General features: G+C 39.1%; 1 long non-coding RNA gene across 2 annotated transcripts in view; it reads left to right on the top strand.

The window, feature by feature from the left end:
* The window catches only part of LOC128833468 (uncharacterized), a 98,668-nt gene extending 85,774 nt beyond the window's left edge, over nucleotides 1–12,894 (top strand). Inside the window, exons 4-7 of one of the 2 annotated variants that reach the window (XR_008444245.1) lie at nucleotides 1,954–2,125; nucleotides 2,994–3,060; nucleotides 7,332–7,382; nucleotides 8,090–12,894. This is a non-coding gene — a long non-coding RNA (uncharacterized LOC128833468). Of the gene's footprint in view, nucleotides 1–1,953; nucleotides 2,126–2,993; nucleotides 3,061–7,331 lie in introns of both variants that reach the window. The other variant, XR_008444244.1, reaches the window with a different exon arrangement.
* Nucleotides 12,895–21,899: the final 9,005 nt, after the last annotated feature.

The raw sequence follows: 21,899 nt of genomic DNA, 5'->3' as shown, positions 1-21,899 counted from the left end.
CTTCACATAAAAGTGAAGTGTTGGTGCATAAGGTCTCCAAGTTCTAAACCCCCTTGTATGGATCAGAAAGACTGAAGAGATACCTGCAAGGGTACATCTACACTGCAAAATGTTCCTCGCAGCAGCGGGGCCTGGAACACAGGTCAACTGATTTGGGCTTTCGGTGCTTGTGTTATGGGGCTAAAAATAGCACTGTAGACGTTCCTGCTCAGTCTGGCCACTGTGCTATTGTAATCTCAGGTCCCCATCACCCCATAGTGGAGTTCAGTGCATGAGCTGTGACAGTGCACTATTTGTTAGCTACTGCAGCTGTGCCAATAGAAAATACTAAACCTGTACCTGTGTGTGTTCTTGGATTTAATGCCAGCTAGTACAACTGGCAATGATATGGCTGAACCTTCCACCTTCACTGAGGGGGAAAAATCAGAAAAGAGAAAATAAAGAGGAAAAAAAAAAAAAACAGCACCAGGAGGCACAACAAATCTGCAGTCAGATAGTGTCATAACAGAGCGAACAATGCCTCAGCCTGCATGGAGGAAATGTGAGAGCTGTTTTTTTTTACACTTGTAAAACTGAAGAAAAATTGTTTGCTTGAGGCCTGCAACTATAGAGCTGGAAATGCAGTACTGTGGACAAAAGAAGCTAACAGGAAATTTTTGTCAGACATCTTTGTCATGTGCAACTGTGTACAGATTCTAGCAATAGAAGATACTGGAAGCAGTTCAAGGGGTACAGCTCACATAATCTGCAGTAATAAAGTTAAATGAAATTGCACAGGAAGAAAGTAGCAATATGTGAGATAAAAGCTGGAAAGAAAATATATAAAGACATAAAAAAGGTAAAACAACAGCCTAACATTCGCATTGCTTGAATTCTCTGCATTGAATCTCCAGGAGGGTGCTTCAGTTGTTTTACAATGGCAGAAAGGGAGAAACAGATTAAAAAATCTGTTGAATGCATTCAAAATGGAAAGTCCAAAAATGAATTGCACTTCTTCTGTGCTGCATGAAGGAGGAAGTAAATATTTATGATTCACTGCCCAACAAAATACCGTGCAGAAATGAAGATCCCCTTGAATAAGCCATTAATGTTCTTAATAACCATTTATCTCCAAGAAAAGAATTTAGTGTATGATGCACTGGTCTTCAGGCAAAGCACGAAGAAATCAGGTGAGACACTGACCCGTTTCCATGACAGATTACATTACCCAGCACTCACATGTAGTGTGCTGACTGTGATCACGAGATCACAAGATGTAAGCTTTTCAACATTATTCATGACTAGTTCCACAGCGGAGGCCTGAGCTTTTAGAGATTCATAGCTTGTGTTAGACAGATATTTGGATGTTGTACAGGTCATGGAGGAGGATGAATCCATGCCACTCAAGGACTGCATGTTCCTTGTGTGACTGTTGTGACATTACGCCCCCATATTCTTCATAGAGACATTGTTAGGATATGATTATGGCATAACTATGATGTATTTTACACAAGATAGGTCATGTGACATATCTTTGAAGAGGTTATGATTTACTGAATATGATTATCCTATTTGTATGCATATATTATTTTTGTATCTGAAGTTAGAAATATTGTCTATGCATCTATTGCAAATGTGTTTACACCTGGGGAATGCCCACTAGACAGAATGCAATCAGTCTGGATGGCTGGTTGGGAAGGACCATTAGGGAGAACAATAGGTGTTAGAAGATGCTAATCTCCCACCAGGGGAGTCTTCCTGGGAAGGCTGCAAATAGCCTCTGAGTCATTGCTGGGGTGGCCCTGCGGGGACATGTGACCAAGTCACCTGGTACTGGACTCCATGATAGTGTTTTTTCACTGACCGGGCGTGGGAATCAAGCTGGGAGACAAAGGATTCCAGCCATATGCAAAAACTATTTAAGGCAGGGGAGTGACATCATTGTGGTTCATGCTTCACTGACTCCCCGCCCAGGAAAGAAGACTGGTGGAAACTCCTTAGAACAAAAAGGCTGAACTAGGGGAGAAGGACTGAACCCAAGCTAGAGGGCTGTCTTGCCTGTGAAAGGAATACCTGGAGTTTTAAGCTGAAAACAAGTGAAGCTTCCCTCCAGAATCTCTACAATCTGCCTAAAACACCATTTAGGGTGAGAATTTGTTACACCTATCCAATTTCTTTATTATTTTAAGCTTAGATTGCATGTTTGTTTTATTTGTTAGGTAGTCTGATTTGTTCTGTTTGCTATCCCTTATAATCACTTGAAGTCTATCATCTGTAGTTAATAAACTAGTTTTCTTACACTTGTAAAACTGAAGAAAAATTGTTTGCTTGAGGCCTGCAACTATAGAGCTGGAAATGCAGTACTGTGGACAAAAGAAGCTAACAGGAAATTTTTGTCTAAAACCAGTGTGTGTGTAAATCATAACTTGGGGCAGAAAGTTGTGTATATTCCTCTTCACATTGAGGGAGGGGGCGAATTACATGAGGCTTACTCTGTACAGTTCTCTGTGCAGCGCAAGACGGTATAATTTTGGGTTAACATTCCAGAAGGGTGTGTGCGCTTGAGTAAATGAGCAATTCCTTAGCTGAACCTTCCCATGCAGAGCTGATCTCAGCATCTGTGTGTATAGCTGCAGTTGGGTGTGTCCCTGCCTGTATGCGTGCTGGTAAAGTGCAGTCTAAAGCCTGGGGAAGGGCTTGACAGGCTGCATAGCAGTACAGTGTAAAGGGAAGCCAGGGTGGTGGGTCAGATGGGCTCAGTGGTACCCCAGTTCCAAGTGGCACCCTGGGGGAGGGAACCTGTCACAACTGTACAAAGCCATGTTTCCCCTGGAGCAATGGAAACCAGCTTCCACATTCATAGATATAAGGGCCTGATTGCCCCATTATAGACTTGTTTCAAAATTTAGGAGAATTCGCCCTGTTTAAGATTCTCTAGCTCATCTGCTCTGGAGATCTCTTATCTGTAGTGATGACCTATGTTGTATGTTCTGCTTGTATAACTCCCATTGCAGTGCAGAATATGCAATAATGATCTGCTGTGCAGACTGAAGACAGAATTTTCCTCTCAAACATTGCAATGTAAGTTAAAACTTTTCCAGCGGTTTTAGAGTTGTAGATTATGATGTACCAAGCCAGTATTGACTTATGATCTTGTCTTGTGTATTATTTTAGCTTGTTATAAGTAGAGTGATACTGAAAATTGTGTTGCTTATTAGGCTGAAACATGTAATAGAGCAAGTTGGGGAACAAATAATCAGGTTATTTGGCTTTGCTATGATTAAAGGCCTCCTTTATTAGTGCAAGGCCTTGTAGGGCTTATGGAAGTAGACATGCTAAAGGTTGGATTTTAGCTAAAAGGTTCAGAGACCCAAGAAGATAACCCCAGAAGAAGTATTAATTGAAGAAAACTTCTGTGTAACCACATTTGGGAAAGAACCTGTAGTAAATTGTTAAATACTATCAGTGGTGTGATTATCAGAAAGCATCATAAATGTGGAAAGTTTATAGTTTCATTATTTGACAAGGCTATATTTGTATAATGATCTTCATCAGTACATAAGTCTATAACATTATGAACAGATCTTTGAAGTTAAGCGTCTTATCCTGAGGAATATTTCTGGAGAATATTCATTGCAGGTAATTTCCAGCCTGCTTCAATTTCCACACTCCTCTCTTCATATTAATGACTCTGACAACACAAAATGAATCCAGTAGAAGAGTTTGGGATTAAGTTAAGGCACACAATTAAAATCTGCTACCCAGGATGCAAAATTACGTTTACTGAAAAATAAATAATCTGAAGGAAAAATGTTGGCATCTAATATTACCATTTAACACATTAATCAAAATATAACAATTAATTTAGTTAATAGAACATTTCACATTCACTAATTAGAAATTGCATGAAAGTCAGATATCATAAGGGATAGTGAATCCCCTAATTAGCCATGATTTAAAAAGCAGACAGAAAATCATGATGTTGAAGGTCAGACTGAGTGAGGCAGGAATGTATTGCAACTGGATGAGCAGATGGCCACATACTGGTACATTACACTCCTTTACATACTTGGTAACATTAGGATATACCCACTCACACATACCTCTATGGTATATATAATTATATACCCTTAAGGAACTAATTGTCAAAGACTGCTTATTAGGGTAACATTGATGGCTTTTTTCATGTTACATGTTATAAGAGAGAGTTATCATGTCTATGACATTATATGTCTCATGTTGTTTATGGCATAGGCCTTGAAAGAATGAACTGGGAATGATAGATGAGTAGTGTATGTAATGTTTCTGTATAAATCAGACAGGTATTCTAGACCTCTGTGAGCTACATTCTGGTCAGATCAATGGTAGGACAAGGCAAAGTCATTCTCTTCCTGTCCCACAGAAAGTTCAGTCTTCTATGCCCTTTCAATAATAGACAAAAAAGGGCTTCCAAATGGATAGCAGTAGCCAATGTCACACAGGGCTTGGAAGATTAGGATTTGAACTAGTCTCAGTATTTGATGGAGAATTAGTGAGGATGGGAAAGCTTTGGGATAACACACTCTTGTCATCTTATTTTGCTAACTAGGCAGGTTTCTGAGTTCTAAACCTATTGTTTAATATGGGTGGTGTTTTTTTCTGGTAAAACCAGGCCCAATTGTCAAATCTTCAGCTTCTTTTCTTTGCCTTTCCAATTTCTTCACAGCACAACTTCTTGTGCATTTTTCTTTCATACAAGCATATCCCAGAGAAGTCTCCTGGTGCTCTTGAAAGAGCACATTTACTTTTCCATTTCCGCTTTGGGGAACTCCAACTCTTCCTGATGCTTTTTTGGAGGTGTTTCAACAGACTTTCTAGCTATTTCTATATCTGGGCATCCGTGAATAGTATATGTATTTTATATATGTATTCTATGTAGTATATGTATGGACCTTGATCGATTGGTCCATCAGCCCTCACAGAGAGAGTGCCGATCGCAACACATCATTTGTATTGTTATAGCCAGTCCTTCAACCACCCACTAGCCGGGCTGTCAGTGACACTGGACACCCAATTGGCGTAGCACACGGCAGCCCAGAACCCCTGAGCGATCCACCAGCCTCAGCCTCCCAAGTAGCTGGGATTACAGGCGCATGCCTCCATGCCCAACGTATATGTATATATTAGAATATATGTGTATATGTGTATATGTGTGTATATATATATATATATGATAGTATATAATAAGTTGGTCCATCTTCAGATATTGCTATGTATACTATATATATTTATAAATAAATAAAATCCAGGAAATAAAACCAGACAATATTTTTATTTTGCTTTCTATCTCTTAATATTGTCTCTTCAGGGCCCAAGTTAAATATGTCCCAGTCATACAATACAGCTAACATATATTTATTGTAGCATTATCTATCTATCTATCTATCTATCTATCTAATCTGTTATATTCCTGGCCTAATGAATGTAAATTTACAGTAATGAATTACTTCAACCACCTTCATATTTATTGCTCTAATGTCATATTGGAACTAAATTTAAAATAGTAATTTCTTGTCACCTTAAAGGATTGCTTTCTAGTGTTTTAGAAGCCACTTCTAAGGCATGCAAAACAAAATGCTTTTCTCAATTTACTCTTTAGTAACACTAACACAGTAGTTGGTTCAAGACATAACCACAGCTCAGCCTCTAAGTAAACAAGTGACTACATTTTAATTAAGTTTAACATCTTGGGGGTCGTATCATACCAAAAGTTAGCACTGTGACACTGAATTTTAGAACGCATGATTTTAAAAAATAACAAAAAATGGGGCAGCTAGTAAGAAAGATACTAAATTTAAAATGATTATACCTAACATGGAGACAGTTTAAGCATATCAACACTGAAGAAACCATACCACTAGACAGAAAAAGAAAGAGGAAGTCAATAAAAAGCCAATATAGTTAAATGGCAAGAGGTTATTCAAGACAAAGTATCCTTAAGAAAATGGATATCCAGCTCACGAGAAACCGGTAGAAAGGACCATAGTTTGTGGCAGGTAAAATGGAAATTAGGAATGTCAAACGGGAATCTGAAGAGCAAATAGCCAGTGGTTAGTCTATGTATTGCCACTGATGCCTAGTATTATTTTAATAAGCTTTCATTTGGTAACTTTATGTGCGGAGAGTAGTCTGCACAAGTCACATTCAATAATGCTTTGGCTGCATGTATAACATAGGGAAGGGATTCTGAGTGAGAGCTAAACTGGGAGGTTTGTCTACCATTGCTACTTGCATTGCTCCTGTGCCACAGGTGTATACACACTGGCTGGCATCCTGCTAGTGAATCTCCTTTTTTCCTCCAGAACATAATGGAGAACTTTTTTATGTCAATTTTGTGGAAAATATTTCCATACTTTTGCAAACCTTTTCAGCTTGAGAGGTCTCTGTTAGCTGATGGAGCATGAACCCTTAAAGTATTTCTGATTCTGAAGCTCACATCAATTCATCTTGAAAACATGCTAAGATGGTAAAACACAAGGAAATAGTTTTAGCATTGTGGGGAGTCCAATTATTATTATTATTATTATTTACCAAAGCTCACCTAATTTTGGAGATATGTGAACACAAATGTGGATGACAGGTAGGGTTGGAAAATGCACTTATTTTGGAGAATGCTATTTTTGGCACACTGGAAGATTATAAGAGAAGCTGCTTTCACACCCTTCATTCATCATATTACAACGGTGAGATGAGGATTTTGATGCAAAACAAATGTTCCTATATTATGTCTGACTCCAGTCTGAACTATTAGTTCTCACATTTCTTACACAGAAAATTTATCCAAATAGTCATTAAAACATGCTTGTGGATGTTTATATTTTGCAAAATATCTTATAACAGTTTTTAAATGGGGAGAAACCCTTCAATTTTGTAGTTTTAAAAATATTTAATTACCAGAAATTCATGTTTTAAACAAAGAAAAAAGTCCCTGTGTCACAAATATTGCACTTGGTATTGTTTAGAGATTATTCTATTGATAAAGTGTAAAAACTTGCCTTTGCTCATATGAAAGTTCACTGAGTAAAACTAGCAAATTAATGGTAAAATATGAATGAATGGTTCTTGGCTCTCTGGACTGCTATGGGCAAGAATGCATGGCTCTCTTCATTAGTATCCAAAGGAAATATATTAATCAAGCATAGCTCTCTGAATTTGTCTGGGGCTGCCCAAGATTTTTAAATCCAGACATGGGTATTTTTATTTCCTTGCCAAAGTCCAAACTCTTAATGAATAAAAAGGCTTTCTGTCACTAGGGTCCAGAGTGGCCCAGGACCCCTGTATATGTCTTACTCATCTCTCTTTTCCTACCTCAGCTAATCTGTGCTGAAGTCTCCAGAGGGATGCAAGAGATGGCCTGGGAACAGGTAACACTTGAGTGATGGAGGAAGTGGGGAATTTGGGGAGATGGGGAGAGAAATGGGGTACTGGGATATTAATGGAGGGAAAGGGTCCCCCAAAATGGAGGGACATAGGAAGAAGTGGCAGCCTGTAACTTCCACCCGGAGGAGAGCCAAAGAAGAGGAAAGGTCCATTGTCTCCCACCAAACTGTTCTCTATGAACATGATGGACCCAGAGAGCATAGCAGGAAACAGGAGTGTCTGCAGAGGGGAATGTAAGGGATTGAGGAAAAAAATTGTGTGTTTATGAGGGGACCATTGGAGGAAATGTGGAAGTCTGGTGCTGATGGAAACTATTATACTCTGCTGCTGCAGGGTTCTCTGCCTTGTAGTGACATGTTGAGAGGAAAAAAATGAAAAGAGTCTAGTGTCTTTAATCATCAGTTTAATCTGTTTTGAGAGTACAAACACTATTATGCACTAATCATAGTTATATGGTTATTTTGCATGGTGTCACTACATGGCAGATTTAAGGCTGTTTGAGTGCCTTAACTGTGCTTTCTGTTAAGTGTAACCTAAACTCTGAATTTCCATGGGCTTTAATGCTTGTTTGTGGGATAATTGCAACATCCCTGTCAAGTTTTTACCCTCAATTTACTGATCTGTACTGAACCTTAACTCCACTTTAACACAGTTTTTATTTGGAAATTAATATTAGTCTCATCCGCTGCAGTGGCTGCTGGCACAATGATTGCAAACAAGGGGTTTTAAGCTGGGAATCTGTGTCTCCTGATGTCCAGGTGAAAAGAGAAAAACCTGCTTATAATAAAACTACAGAGACAAAAGTATCAATTGGAATACTACCAATATCATGTGTGTACAGCAGATGGTTAAACAGTAGTACAAGGTTAAAGTCTGATAATTCTGTTTTATGATTAGCTATTTGTCTGCCACCTCTTTGATGTGAAAGTGGTACAGCGAGTACTCAATTTACATACTGTACTATATATCCAAATATAAATGATACATTAGTCTTCAATTTAGCCCTATTTCAATTGATTACCATATCTTCCATTTGCCATGTTTATCAGCACTGTAAATATTTATAACTTTTGCTGAGTTTGAGGATTTGTTGTACCAAGCAACACATCAGTCAAGTAGCTGAGTTACATTTTCCTGATTTATAATTGATATTTTAATGTCCATCATTTGACCTCTGTCATAGTATTATTTAATTTGTTTTTCCAATATTGATCTTCAAGCTGGAATTGGAACATATGAGGCCAAACCTAAGATAAGGGAGAATGATTTATTTTCCATTTTGCTTTTATTTTTTGAAAAATAATGTATATTATGAAAGGGAAAATCCAGTGTCATTTGTTTTAGCAACTGAAAGTGACTGCTGAATAGTTGGGCAGGAGGGGTTGAATCCCCTCTACACTGGAGGCATTCTGCACCCATGTGCGAGGACCAGAAACAGTCAGCTACACAAAGGAGTAGCAGCAAAGGAGATCACCTAGGGTTTCCAATCCTCCAGGATTGTCCTAGAGTCTCCAGGAATTAAAGATTAATCTTTAATTAAAGGTTATGTCATGTGATGAAACCTCCAGGAATACGTCCAATCAAAATTGGCAACCCTATTATCATCCCTGTGACACAGAGATCTTCACAGCACCACCGATGATGGAAGTGGGATTGTGGTTGAGCAGGCAGCCTGTCTGATAGTGACTAGGGTCTCTGTCATGCTGCCCCAGTGATTTTCCTCACAGAGAAAAGCCCTTTTACATGCTCCTTCCCCAGGATTAAGCCTTAGATAGTGGGAATTTTCATGACTGAGAACTTCCTTTGCAGATTGTTTTATGTATGTATGCCATCTATTACCTTCCATCTGTGCATGTGGACTGAGAACCAGATATGGCATAAGAGAGCATGGTGACCTCAGAAAAGTGGTTCCCCTATTTCTCACCTCAGCTTCCACTCTGAGTCCAAATTCTTTCTGCTCACAGTCATTTATCTTATCTGCTTCCTGGCTTTCTCCTCAGTCACAACCCATCCTTTTTCTTCCTTACAAAACCTTTCTTTACCTCCAGGCCTTGTAATTAGACCAGAGGCAGTTGAGAGTGGTTGCAGGGCCTGATAGGTTTAAAGTACCAAACACTTCTCCTAATTAAACACACTGAACCAGATTCATTGCTTTGAAGTTAGTGGAATTACATCAATGATTAATTTGGTCCTAGCAAGGTACAGAAGGTGAGGGGATGGGGGTCGGGGACTCTCTACTTACTTTCTGGTTTTATTGAAAATCTCTTCAGGAAAATTATTGAAGTTGGGGCAATTATGAATATCAGATTAATTGAATAGGGAAACCACAGAACAGATGCAATTTTCTGTACTGATGGCTTTTCTATTTAAGGGATATGCAACCTTTTGTGGATTGGGTTCACCCAATTGATTTTTTTTGTAGATTAAGCTAATAGATGGTAGCATAACTAAAAAGTGTGATGGCTATCTACATTGCATATAGATCTTCTGGCTTTTACCCTATCCACAATGCTTATTACCATTTGCTCTGGTAAAAGAAAAGAAGATTGAACATAAAAAGCTGAAGGTCATCCATACAGTTGTCCCAATAGCAATCTGTGTGACTTTAACCCTGTTGAAGAAAAGTAATTAACCTTTGGCTTCTGATGACCTCAACTAACCTTTGTTGAAGGGCCAGAGAAAATAAAGGCTGACCAACAGCCTGCCCTTACTGCCCTGTGATTAACCTGCCCTGTGAATGAAGAACACCCCCAACAATAGAATGTCAAAATGTTGCCATGGAAATATTGTTGGAAGAAGAAACAAAAATTTATTACAATTAATAGTGGTTTATAGGATGACTCCCATAGAACTATTTAATCCATGAAAGTTGCTCTATTTTAAGATCTGGGGTCAAAAAATTGAGCAGGAGTAAAAGAAAGAGGGAGGGTTTGCCTCTTTAAACATTTGAGGGCTGTTGACAGAGCAGGGATGGTTTGCGCAAAATAAAAGAATCAGTTATAGCTTGCACCATATAAACATGGAAAATGAAAACACAGAATAACTACAATATAGTAACTATGAATGATTGGCACTGACTATCCAATTGGCCAGGAAGTATAATGGTATACATGCATTTTGCTTTTGTTATATGGCAAGTTATAAGTGCCATGTATCTTTTAATATTGTTCACACTGTGGTCTTTGCTCAGAGCACACTTGGATTATTTGGAAAATGTAGGTAATATTTGTATATTTGGGACTTTCAAAATTGGGTAGTACAAATACTTTACTTTGCTTTTCTTTTTTTTAAATACTCATACATAACATTAAATAAAATACAGTTCTGTTAAATGTACTGGTTTACCTATGTTTGTTTTGGGCCTGATCTTGTGCTACTCAGCTCCCCAGCTCCCCAACTCTATTAGATTCAATGGGAGCTGACAATGCAGAGCACTTTGCAGGAAGAGCTCAGCACATGCTAGGATTGGGCTGTGCCTGAATAAGACATTCTGTTAAAACAAAAATTACGATGATTATTTAACTGTTTGTACAATGGCCAAAAATATGGTAGGCATTTAAAAGAAAAACTACAGTTCTAGCTATCTGTAATATTCCTCATACTGTATGATACTAGATGAATGTATTTCATTTAAAGAAAATTAGTATTAGTTCTTATTTTTAATGTTAATATATTATTTTTAATATTTGTATTAAACCTAATTTTTTAATGTAAGAAAAATATTTTTAGTATTATCTCTCTGTGTTTGTATATGTATGTATAACTGAACAATTGTAATGTATTCCATCACTCTTAACTGAAATTATTGACAGTGTTATACATATGGATCAGCTAAGAAATTATTAAATAAATGAATAAACAATAATATTTGTAAGATTCTTGCTGATACCAAAATAATTCAAAATACCAATTTAGTTTTATCTAAAAAATCATGCATAAACATCATTTTTCCTTCCTTTCTTCATTTCCAAAGTACACATTACTAAAAATGCTGGAAAGCTGTCAATTGCTCGATACTGAATTGATTTTGATGACATGATCCTATTTTCATTGGCATTAATGGTAGTATTGCCATTGACATCAGTGGCAACAGGATTGGGTCCTACATTTGTATTTTCTCCATTGTGAGATTAAAAATATATGAGGATATGAATTACAGTAAGCACCAAATGAAAGCCTTTTTTTACTCTTTTTGTAATTCTATTACAATTCTATTTTTTACTCCTTTTATAATTCTATTACATGAATTCTTTTTACTTTGCTAATCTTTCAGTACATGTTTATATGTCTTAATTCCAAATACAACAGCTGTAGATTTCCAGCATGAAAATTACCTGCATCTTAACAATACATGCAAATGGTAATGGATGTAATTCATTAAAATGAAAAGGAGGCATGCTGTGCTTGATAGGAGCAAACTTTTATTTGTGAACCAAAGGGAGTCTCACTCGGAACATTTCACTAATTGAATTTTAGTAAAATGTGGCTATGTAGTAAGTGTCCTTTTATTAAACATTTTTTAATTGCAACTGTGTTACTAAGTTTTCAAAATTTAATTGCCATTCAAAACTTCTGAACACACATTGTGTTTTATCCAGCCGTAGTCATTGTCCTACTGATTACACATAGTGTCATTTGTTTTTATAAAGTAAACTTAAGATGGACTAAGTATTGCTGCTAAATTAATTAAAAATTGTTGAGATACGTAACAGTTTTGTTCAGTTTTCTTTTGAGGCCCAGGATCAAGGCAATGTGCTTACATTAATTTTCAACATTAATTTTCATGTCAGTAGCTATAAATCATTGCTTGCTTGTATAACCTACCTGTTCTTGGTGCCAGGGAGATCTTTTACCTGTTCCATTTACTTTGACATAGCTACCTTTTCACTTTTTATCTCTGGGTTAATGCCAAGTCCTTCATGTTAATCCCTTTCCATCTGCAAATGGTTCAGGTCCATAGCAGTCTGGCTGGAGCTCAGAACAAAAGTGAAGAATGACTATCAGCATGAGTTGTGGAGTTTCTGTTGCTGTGCATATTAAAGGAGACAAAAACAGAGGGGAAGTATTACAATTTGTTACTCAAAGGTAGGATTATTCATTACCTGTAGTGCAGATAAATAATTTGGAGAATCTTTGAGGAGCCTGAGCAATAATCTTCACATCATAATTTTTTATAGATTAGAAGGTGATTTTAAATGTCTTCATCTTTACTTGTGGGCTGAGTTTCTGGCTTTATTGAATTAATATGTATAAGTTACATCTTTTTTTCCCCACTTGAGCATAAAATAACTCTAAGGCCTATGTAATACAAATATTAGATTGCATTAAAGTTTAAAGTTTGGGAGTTTATAAAGATATATGACCAACAGATCTTCATCAGAACCATTGGTTGATATTATTTATTATAGGATGTTGCTAAACATTTTTTGATTGGGACGTTAATTATCTGTATATATTTTATTTTGAAATGTAATTATTTTCACTTTCTAAAATGCATTGCTTCCTACCATGCTAAACTTATTAAATTAAACATAAATCATTCACTGTGGTGTGATTTTAATCTATAGCTAGTAAGCGTGTCACTGGCATTCAGGTATATATATATATGTACAGAAAAGGCACGTTAGGTAACATCAACTAAAAAAACAAAGCAAAATACCGTAACAGATTGTTTAAATTCAATTGTAAGATCCAACCAAATTCTTCTAAAACTTAAAACATATTTTTTTTAAATCACATTTTAATAGTGGTTTTGTTCATTTGTCAATAAGTTAATTGATATTTTCACCTTAGAACAGAAAAAATGACAGTTTAGCAGCTAATCATTAATATCACTAGTACGTTATTACACAGATAGTAGATACTAAGAATGGCTATAATTTCTGTACTGTTTTGACATGATAAATTCTTAGCCATATATAAAAATGTCAAGAACTAAAATATACTACAATTATGAAAAGCTTGATTGATCAAACATTGCCTTACTGATGCACTAAAATAGTGGCCTTCTATTGTTCTCGTGTATTTATCACACTAATATTGTGCCTGTGGTTAAAGAAGGATTAAAAATACCTGGATTTAAATGTTATATAGATGTTATGCAGGCAAAAGAGACAAAACTTGGTTATCAATGCTGGTTGTGGCAGAAATATTAATGTTGTCACAAGCTTACTTCATGGCAAACTACAATGTCGAAAGTACTGCATGAGCTTTCATTTCTCAGAAATCTAGATAGTCTGAATACCATACCATAACATTACAAACACATGTTTAGGGTAGACTCTACCATATTACACAAAGTATACAGAATACATTTTGGCATTGGAAGGCATTTTATAAAATAGTATGCCAGTGTATAGCAAATTACTCAGTTTAAAATCCCAGATAGAAGAAATGCTTTAATAGTAACACACAAATAAAGCACTGAACATAGTTTGGATAAGTGTTTATTTGTACCCTACATCATAACAACATATTAGTGAATCTTTATCTTCAATGGTTTTGTTTCTTAAATCAACAATAATATTAGATATCCTAAAAGTTACCATAGTCATTAAATACCTTATAATGCTGTATCCCTGGGAATCCAATTTACAAAACTATATTCTCAGCAGAAACTCCTGTTGTATACAGTAGTTCTCTTCAGTGATCCCTTCCTGCTTTTTCTTGTAATGAAGCAGTGATGGTACATTTTTATCCTGTTGATAATTTGACTCTCTTTAAACTATTTCTTGTTTACCCACTGGACTAGTCTTTATTAGGGTGGAGGTAGCTGGAAGGTTGAAGGACTGCAGACTGTATATCATTCTTCTTTTTTTAACTGTACCTTAATAGTAACATAACATCATTATTCTCAGGCAAAGAGAGAAAAGCTGATCCATCATATATTCCACACATTGCTAGTCTTTCCCCTATGTCCTGCAGTGCTACAGAGGGGATTATTGCTGCAGAAAAAAAAATCTGGCCATACTGTAGGAATAATCACTGCAGTCCAGCTCACCCCCACACCTCTCTCTCTCTCTTTCTCTCTCTCTCTCTCTCTCTCTGTTCGAGGCCCCAGCTGATTCAGTCTGCATCCATCCATACATAAATCATTGCCCTTATTCTATTGGTTACATGGTACATGGCAAGTATTGATTTTTTTCGTTGCCTCATTGCTGGAGAACCCATGGTTTTTGTGAGACTGAAAATGCAAAATTTGTTGCTGGAGGTCTTGTTGAGGCCACAAAAATGGCAAGGCAGGATGGTGCAATTTTGAGGTTTGTGTCACTTAAAAATCTATTACTTCTGTATTCCTACTCTGCATTTGCCTGTGCCTCCAAAAGTCGTGGCTTGTTTAGTCACTACTGCTTTAGATGGGCTCAGTGGCTAAACAGCAGGAGAATATGCATATGGAAACGGCCTAATTGTTCAGGGGAAGGCATCACTTAATTGACCATGGCTAACTCCAGATAGAAAGTTTAATTAAACCCAGAACTACTTCCAAAACATTAATAAATGGACAAAAAATATGTATTGAGAGGGAATGACATTTTAAGGGCACAGAGAGTCCCAGGCGCAGTGTGATAATGTGCTGTGGGAAAATGGAAATTTGTTTCCTGTCTGCATTACATATAAATAGAACACTGCACTTAATTGTTGAGACATGACTTCATACATAGCATTTTGAAACAGATTTGCTGACATATGATTGATATGACTTTCTGTAACCTGTCAGCACTTCCCACATCCTAAACTGACTGAAATGTCTCGCAAAGATGGCACCTTGCTTCCTCAAAAAGGCCCCTTTGGAGACTGGTAAGATTGTATTATGAGATTTGATTATGAAGAGCTCTATCAAATATTACAGGATATCGTGGCATAAGGTTTTCTCTCAGAGGGTGCCTGATCCAAAGCCCACTGAAATCAATTGGAAGTTGTCCATTGACTTCAGTAGATGTTGAATCAGAGTCAGATTGCATAGAAGCCAGTATTTTACTTTGCTTGTTGCCCTCCTCACTCCCTGTTTTGAGAGGAGCCGTGGAAATGGACTGAGGTGGGTAGAGCATATATGGCTGTGGAGTATTGGTACACTTCTCATGTTTACATATTCTGCCGCTTTGTCATGAATTGTAGACATATTTTTATATATCCTTTCTCTGAAATTTCTACTGAGAAATCAGTCCTGGAAAGTGTCTGAAATGATAAATACAAAATTACTGTATAGTTCTTTGAAAAAGTTTCTCTTGTTTAAGAGCCAATGGAAACTACTGTGTGTCTACCCCATTTTTAGACCCCAATCTTACAAATGCTAGCCCCATTGAAATCACTGCATGTACATGCTATCAACTGCGGGATTGTGGCCTTAGACTGTAAGCTCTTGTGGTCAGAGGCTGGCCTTATTTTTTTGTGTATTGTACTGTGCCAAGTACAGCTGGTGGTAAATTAATAAATAAATTAGTAATAATACAGCTACAGTGCTTTTGTACTGCTAGAGTGGTGCAAAGAGGGCATAATGCTGTCCTAAAATGGGCATATGGAGAAAACCACATCACCTTCTCCCAGCCTTCTTTGGCTTAGGAGGCATGTTGAGGTCAGGAGAGGGTTGGGGCTGGAGCTTTCTAACATTAATTTAGGCCGGGGGCCAAGCCAACCCTCTGCAGCCCCAGTGATGTGCAGAACATGGTGTGCTAAGCAGAACTTTGGCTCACTTGAGGATCTGGCCTCTGCTTTTTTTTAGGTACAATAAAGAATTTCATTGAAGTAAATGAATCCTTACCAAAAATACTAATTTTGTATTGTTTTACCTTGTAGCTGTTTTAATTAGATGTATATTAGATTTAAGCTGTATCGTATGTTTCTCTTGCCCAGGCCATTGCCTTAAGCAAATGAACTCTTGGTTAACCAGAAAATTATTGCAGATGATGATGTGCCAACCAACTGGCTGAAGATTGTAATAACTTTTCCCAGTGCATTTTACTATATACATAAAGGTCAGACCCCATTAAATTAGGCTATAATTTTTGCAGTAACTCAAGTTAGGGGTGTCCTTCTTTTCTCCTTGTGAAAGTGGTTACCTACTTAAGGGCTCTGTTTTAGCTTTCACGCTTCAGATCATGTATATCTCCTGCATATCTCCTGTTGGACTGGGGGATGCTGTGGTCAGTATGACATACAGCCAGCGCACATAAAAAGCTCACATCAGTCCCTGGGTGGGCTTTGCCTGCTAACACTGGATGGAGTACTGAGAGACAGATTTCCAATATGGGCATGAGGATGCCCCTTTTTATCAAACAAGGTACAGTGCAGGTCCTAGTATGTTAAGTTCACTTTAACTCATAATCACCTACAGAGAGACAGCCCATCTATTTGATAATCATAGAATCATAGAATATCAGGGTTGGAAGGGACCTCAGGAGGTCATCTAGTCCAACCCCCTGCTCAAAGCAGGACCAATCCCCAACTAAATCATCCCAGCCAGGGCTTTGTTAAGCCTGACCGTGAAAACCTCTAAGGAAGGAGATTCCACCACTCCCTAAGTAACCCATTCCAGTGTTTCACCACCCTCCTAGTCAAAAAGTTTTTCCTAATATCCAACCTAAACCTCCCCCACTGCAACTTGAGACCATTACTCTTTCTTCTGTCATCTGGTACCACTGAGCACAGTCTAGATCCATCCTCTTTGGTACCCCCTTTCAGGTAGTTGAAAGCAGGTATCAAATCCCCCCTCATTCTTCTCTTCTGCAGACTAAACAATCCCAGTTCCCTCAGCCTCTCCTCATAAATCATGTGCTCTAGCCCCCCTAATCATTTTTGTTGCCCTCCACTGGACTCTTTCCAATTTTTCCACATCCTTCTTGTAGTGTGGGGCCCAAAACTGGACACAGTACTCCAGATGAGGCCTCACCAGAGTCGAATAGAGGGGAATGATCACGTCCCTTGATCTGCTGGCAATGCTCCTACTTATACAGCCCAAAATGTCTTTAGCCTTCTTGGCAGCAAGGGAACACTGTTAACTCATATCCAGCTTCTCATCCACTGTAACCCCGACGTCCTTTTCTGCAGAACTGTTGCCTAGCCACTCGGTCCCTAATCTGTAGCAGTGCATGGGATTCTTCTGTCCTTGTTGAACCTCATCAGATTTCTTTTGGCCCAATCCTTTAATTTGTCTAGGTCCCTCTGTATCCTATCCCTACCCTCCAGCATATCTACCACTCCTCCCAGTTTAGTGTCAGAATACCCGAGAACTGTCTGCTAAGATTCACGGCAAATAAGTGGTAAAATTGCCTCTACAAATTCTTCCTTATATTGGCTTCTCATGATGTCAGAAGCCCTTGACAGCTTGATGCTTCCATCTCTTGGGTTGTTGAGGCCAGTGTGGACACTTGTGGGGTGGGACAGGGTAACAGGGATTTCTTCATACCAAAATGACTACAGATCAATCTCAATCCTTCCCCAATAGAACTAAGGTTGGAAAATTACAATAGTGTTACCATTTACTTCTATGGAAATGTGGAAGATGTGAATTCAGAATAGGCCAATGTGCCATCATTATGCTAAGCTATTATAGGGGTAATCCTGCTCATTGCTATGCAGGTTTATTGGCAGATACAAACAGATGGCAGGATTTTCCCCTAGCAAGCCAGAGATTGCTAGGAAGGGGAATTGACCAGTGTGCCAGCAAAAGCATCATATGACTTGGGTGGTGAGATCAGCTGGCAGGAAATATGTGTAGCTCACTAGACAGCCAATAGGAATTCTGTGTGGTTAACTTTCCTGTGGGCCCGGGGCTATTAGATTTTGTGGGGCCCCTGTATACAAGTCTTTTTCCTAATTTAAAACAAAATGATCACAATTATGGCATCAAGGTTATTAACGCTATACTAAACTTGCCTTTTAATTGACATAAAGATGCTCTGTGGTTATATTTCAGTCTTAAAACATGTAGAATATAGTTAAGTTAATTCAAAATAGTCTGCTTCTTACCTTAGAATAGCTGTTATATTAGTTTCTTTCTGGGAGGGAGTTTGGGTGCAGGAGGGGATTCTGACCTGGGGCAGGGGGTTGGGGTGCAGGAGGGGGTGCGAGGTGCAGGCTCTGGCCAGGAGGTGCTTACCACAGGCAACTCCCGGTTGGCGGCACAGCAGGACTCAGGCAGGCTGCATGCTGTAGCCCCACACTGCTCCCGGAAGGAGGAGGAGGAGGACAGCGTGTCTCAGTGTGCTGCCCGCACCCGCAAGCGCTGCCCACACAGCTCCCATTGGCTGGTTGCACGGACAGTGCTGGGGGCAGAGGCAGCGCACGGAGCCTCCTCCCCCCACTGCCAGGGGTACGGAGAGACATGCCAGCAGCCAGCCGCTTCCGGGAGCGGCGTGGGGCCATGGCATGCAGGCAGCCTGCCTGAGCCCTGCTGCGCTGCTGGACTTTAAGCGGCCCGGAGATCACGATTGACTGGCAGAGACTCCAGGATTGAGCAGTTGATCGCGATCAACGGGTTGGTGACCACTTTTTGCTGGGCCCCCCTTAGCCCAAGACCCTGCGCTGCAGCCCCTAAAGCCCCTGCATTAATCCGGCCCTGCACTTGGATAAGGGTAAAGCTTTGCCCTTTACGATAGAAATGGGAATGATAAATTATTATGATGAAAGGGATATTCCTGTGATAACCACTAATGACACATTTGCTGAACAAATAGATTGAAATAACAGAGAGGCATAACTGCTGCTTAGTAATACAGGCTAAGTACCCTGATTATCCCAAGGAACTCAAAACCTTTGAATAACAGAAGGTTCACGTAATTGGGAGGAGCTGGCTCAACAGACTCCCCTGAGTGCAGACTTCAAAATCTGCTTGTCCATTTCCCCCCTATTATAGACAGCCATCCAGCTTAACTAGGGCTCCCAGCTTAACAGGATTCAACATGGTGTTAGAGCAAAAGTGTTGGAACTAGAGCTAAGATGCTCTGCTGAGTCAGCCAGTCTTGGAGAAACCCTCCAGCTGTCTTTCTCATCCACCTTGATTTGAAATCCTCAGAAGCATGACTGTATTTTAGATAGTGTGGTATCAGGTAGTTGTGATTCTCCTTGACTTGTCACTTATTTAGTGTTTTTCCTCTTCAAAGAACTGTATAAACATGAGCTAATTAATTCTCATGACATACCTGTGGGGTAGAGAAGTGTTGTTAGTATCCCCATTTTATAGGTGAAGAAACTGAGGAGCAGAAATTAAATGACTTGTTCAAAGCCACAGAAGGAGTTGGTATTGGAGATGAGGTTATATTGGAAAAATTGCTCAAGAACAGTTCATATTTGTGGAAGTATGACCCCTATAATGCTGTCAAGGTCAGTAAGCTCTTAGTGATTAGCTGAGTAAGCATTAGTCACACAGGCATCTGGGACAGCTCTAATCTAGACCAATTTTTTCTAGTCATTAAAAAAATGGTAGAGAAGAAAATACAAGCACAGAGTCTTTTTTTGTAGCAGGGCCTCTTCCTTTCTCTGCTTTTCCCAGATGCTTGTGTATTTACTTCTTCTATACCAGGCAAATTAGCCAAGCTGCACACTGAAACATGCTGCAGGAGGTCTACTGCAGATTCTGAATAACTTGAATAAGAGTGTCGCATAGTGCTACTACATTTATCTTGTACTGAATTTTGCAGGTGATAGCGGTGTAGATCCCAGGTAAGTTATTTTGTAATAATCATAGATTCCTAGCCCTGCATGAAAAAATTTCCTTGAGCTATACAATTGGAGCCTATAGTTACAATAAAATCTAGGAAAGGGTTATTTTACCTGAATTTATCGCTTAGCAACCAAGAATCTACCTCCAGAGAATGCTGTTCTGTGGGTTACCAAGTAACTGACTGTGACAATTACCAAACAGCTGGCCCATTAATCTACATACCCTTTAACCTTAGTCAGCTGAAAGATGGGCCGATGACAGCTAACAAACAATAGAAACACATCCTAATATTTTATTTAAGAGCTGAGGGAAACCACAACTGTATGGATCATACAGCCAGTTGGATTTAACTGTTTCAACTTATGTGGCTTGCCTTCAAGAAACTGTAGATGAGAATAAATCAGACAATGTATTTTTCATCTCCAAGCATTGTATATACTGATTATATCTGCTTGATCAAAAAGATATAGTCATATTTTAATATAGGAATGCAAAACAGCAAATTATAAACAATTGGATTATTTATATACAAAATCATCATCTTACTGTATTTTGCATGTATGTAGTCAATGCTCAAAATTTGTCATAGTAAGTTTTACAAAATTTTGTTGTTTGAGTGACAGCCATCTATAAATATCAGGAGAGTGTTAAATACCAAGGTGGAAAAGAAGTTATTTAGGATGGTACAAGAGGGCAGAACAAGGAATAATAAAATGAAATTGAGACAGAGAAAATTTAGGCTGAATAACAGGGAAACTTCCTGATAATGAGATGTATTATATTGTGGCCTGGTCTCCCAAGGGAAATGGTGAAACTATAATCACTTCAGCAATTTAAAAGTAGACTGGACAAAATACCAATCCTGCGGTGGTGGGGCAGTGGAATAGATGACTTGGTCTTTTCCATCTCTAATTTCTATGATTTTGCAACATACAAAGACATACAAATAATAACATGTAACATTTTATTATGATTGATTCGCTTAGGCTGTAACCCTGCAAAGACTTATTCACACACTTAACTTTATAGCCTGTGAGTAGTTCCATTCAGTGTAAAATGAATCATGTGCAAAAGCTATGCAAGATCAGGACCTATTGCGCATATAGGAAAATCAAAGACTTAAACCATGGGTAGAAAGGCACCAAGCTCAATTCCTCTCTGTACTGAAGTCCTGCTTAGTTCAGGCAGGGGAAGAGTATCAGGGAGCTTACTAGATCTCACTTATTCTCTACCAGCCATGCCCTGAATATGGACTACCTGACACTTTATGCAGATTGGCATAGCAGGGCTCTGCCTGCAGGGCCGGCTCTAGGATTTTTGCCGCCTCAAGCAAAAACAATTTTGGCTGCCCTCCCACCATTTTTTTCTTACCCCACCCCCGGCCCTGCCTCAACTCCGCCCCTTCCCCAAATCCCCAGACCTGCCTCCTCCCTGCAGGCTCTCAAGCTTAGGAGGGAGGGATGGAGGGAGGGGGAGAAGCAGCGCGCATGCCGCGGCCACTCAGAGTCTCCCCCTCCCTCCCAGGCTCTCAAACCTGGGAGGGAGGGTGAGCAGCTGTTTCGCACGCCGCGGCCGCTCGGGATCTCCCCCTCCCTCCCAGGTTTGAGAGCCTGGGAGGGAGGGTGAGCAGCGGCGCGCGAATCAGCTGTTTCGCACGTTGTGGTGCGCGAGCGGCAGCAGCGGAAATGAGCTAGGGCGGCTGGGGCACATTTTTAGGGGAGGCAGAAGCGGCATTCTGGCGTTGACCATGCTGCCCCTAAAAATGTGCCATCCCAAGCACCAGCTTGTTTTGCTGGTGCCTAGAGCCGGCCCTGTCTGCCTGTTTCCTCTCCCCACATGCCCT

This window comes from Malaclemys terrapin, chromosome 3 (genome assembly GCF_027887155.1).
Source record: "Malaclemys terrapin pileata isolate rMalTer1 chromosome 3, rMalTer1.hap1, whole genome shotgun sequence".
Lineage (NCBI taxonomy): Eukaryota > Metazoa > Chordata > Testudines > Emydidae > Malaclemys > Malaclemys terrapin.
Note: the sequence above shows the minus strand (reverse complement) of the source record. Positions and strands in the feature narration are given on the sequence as shown.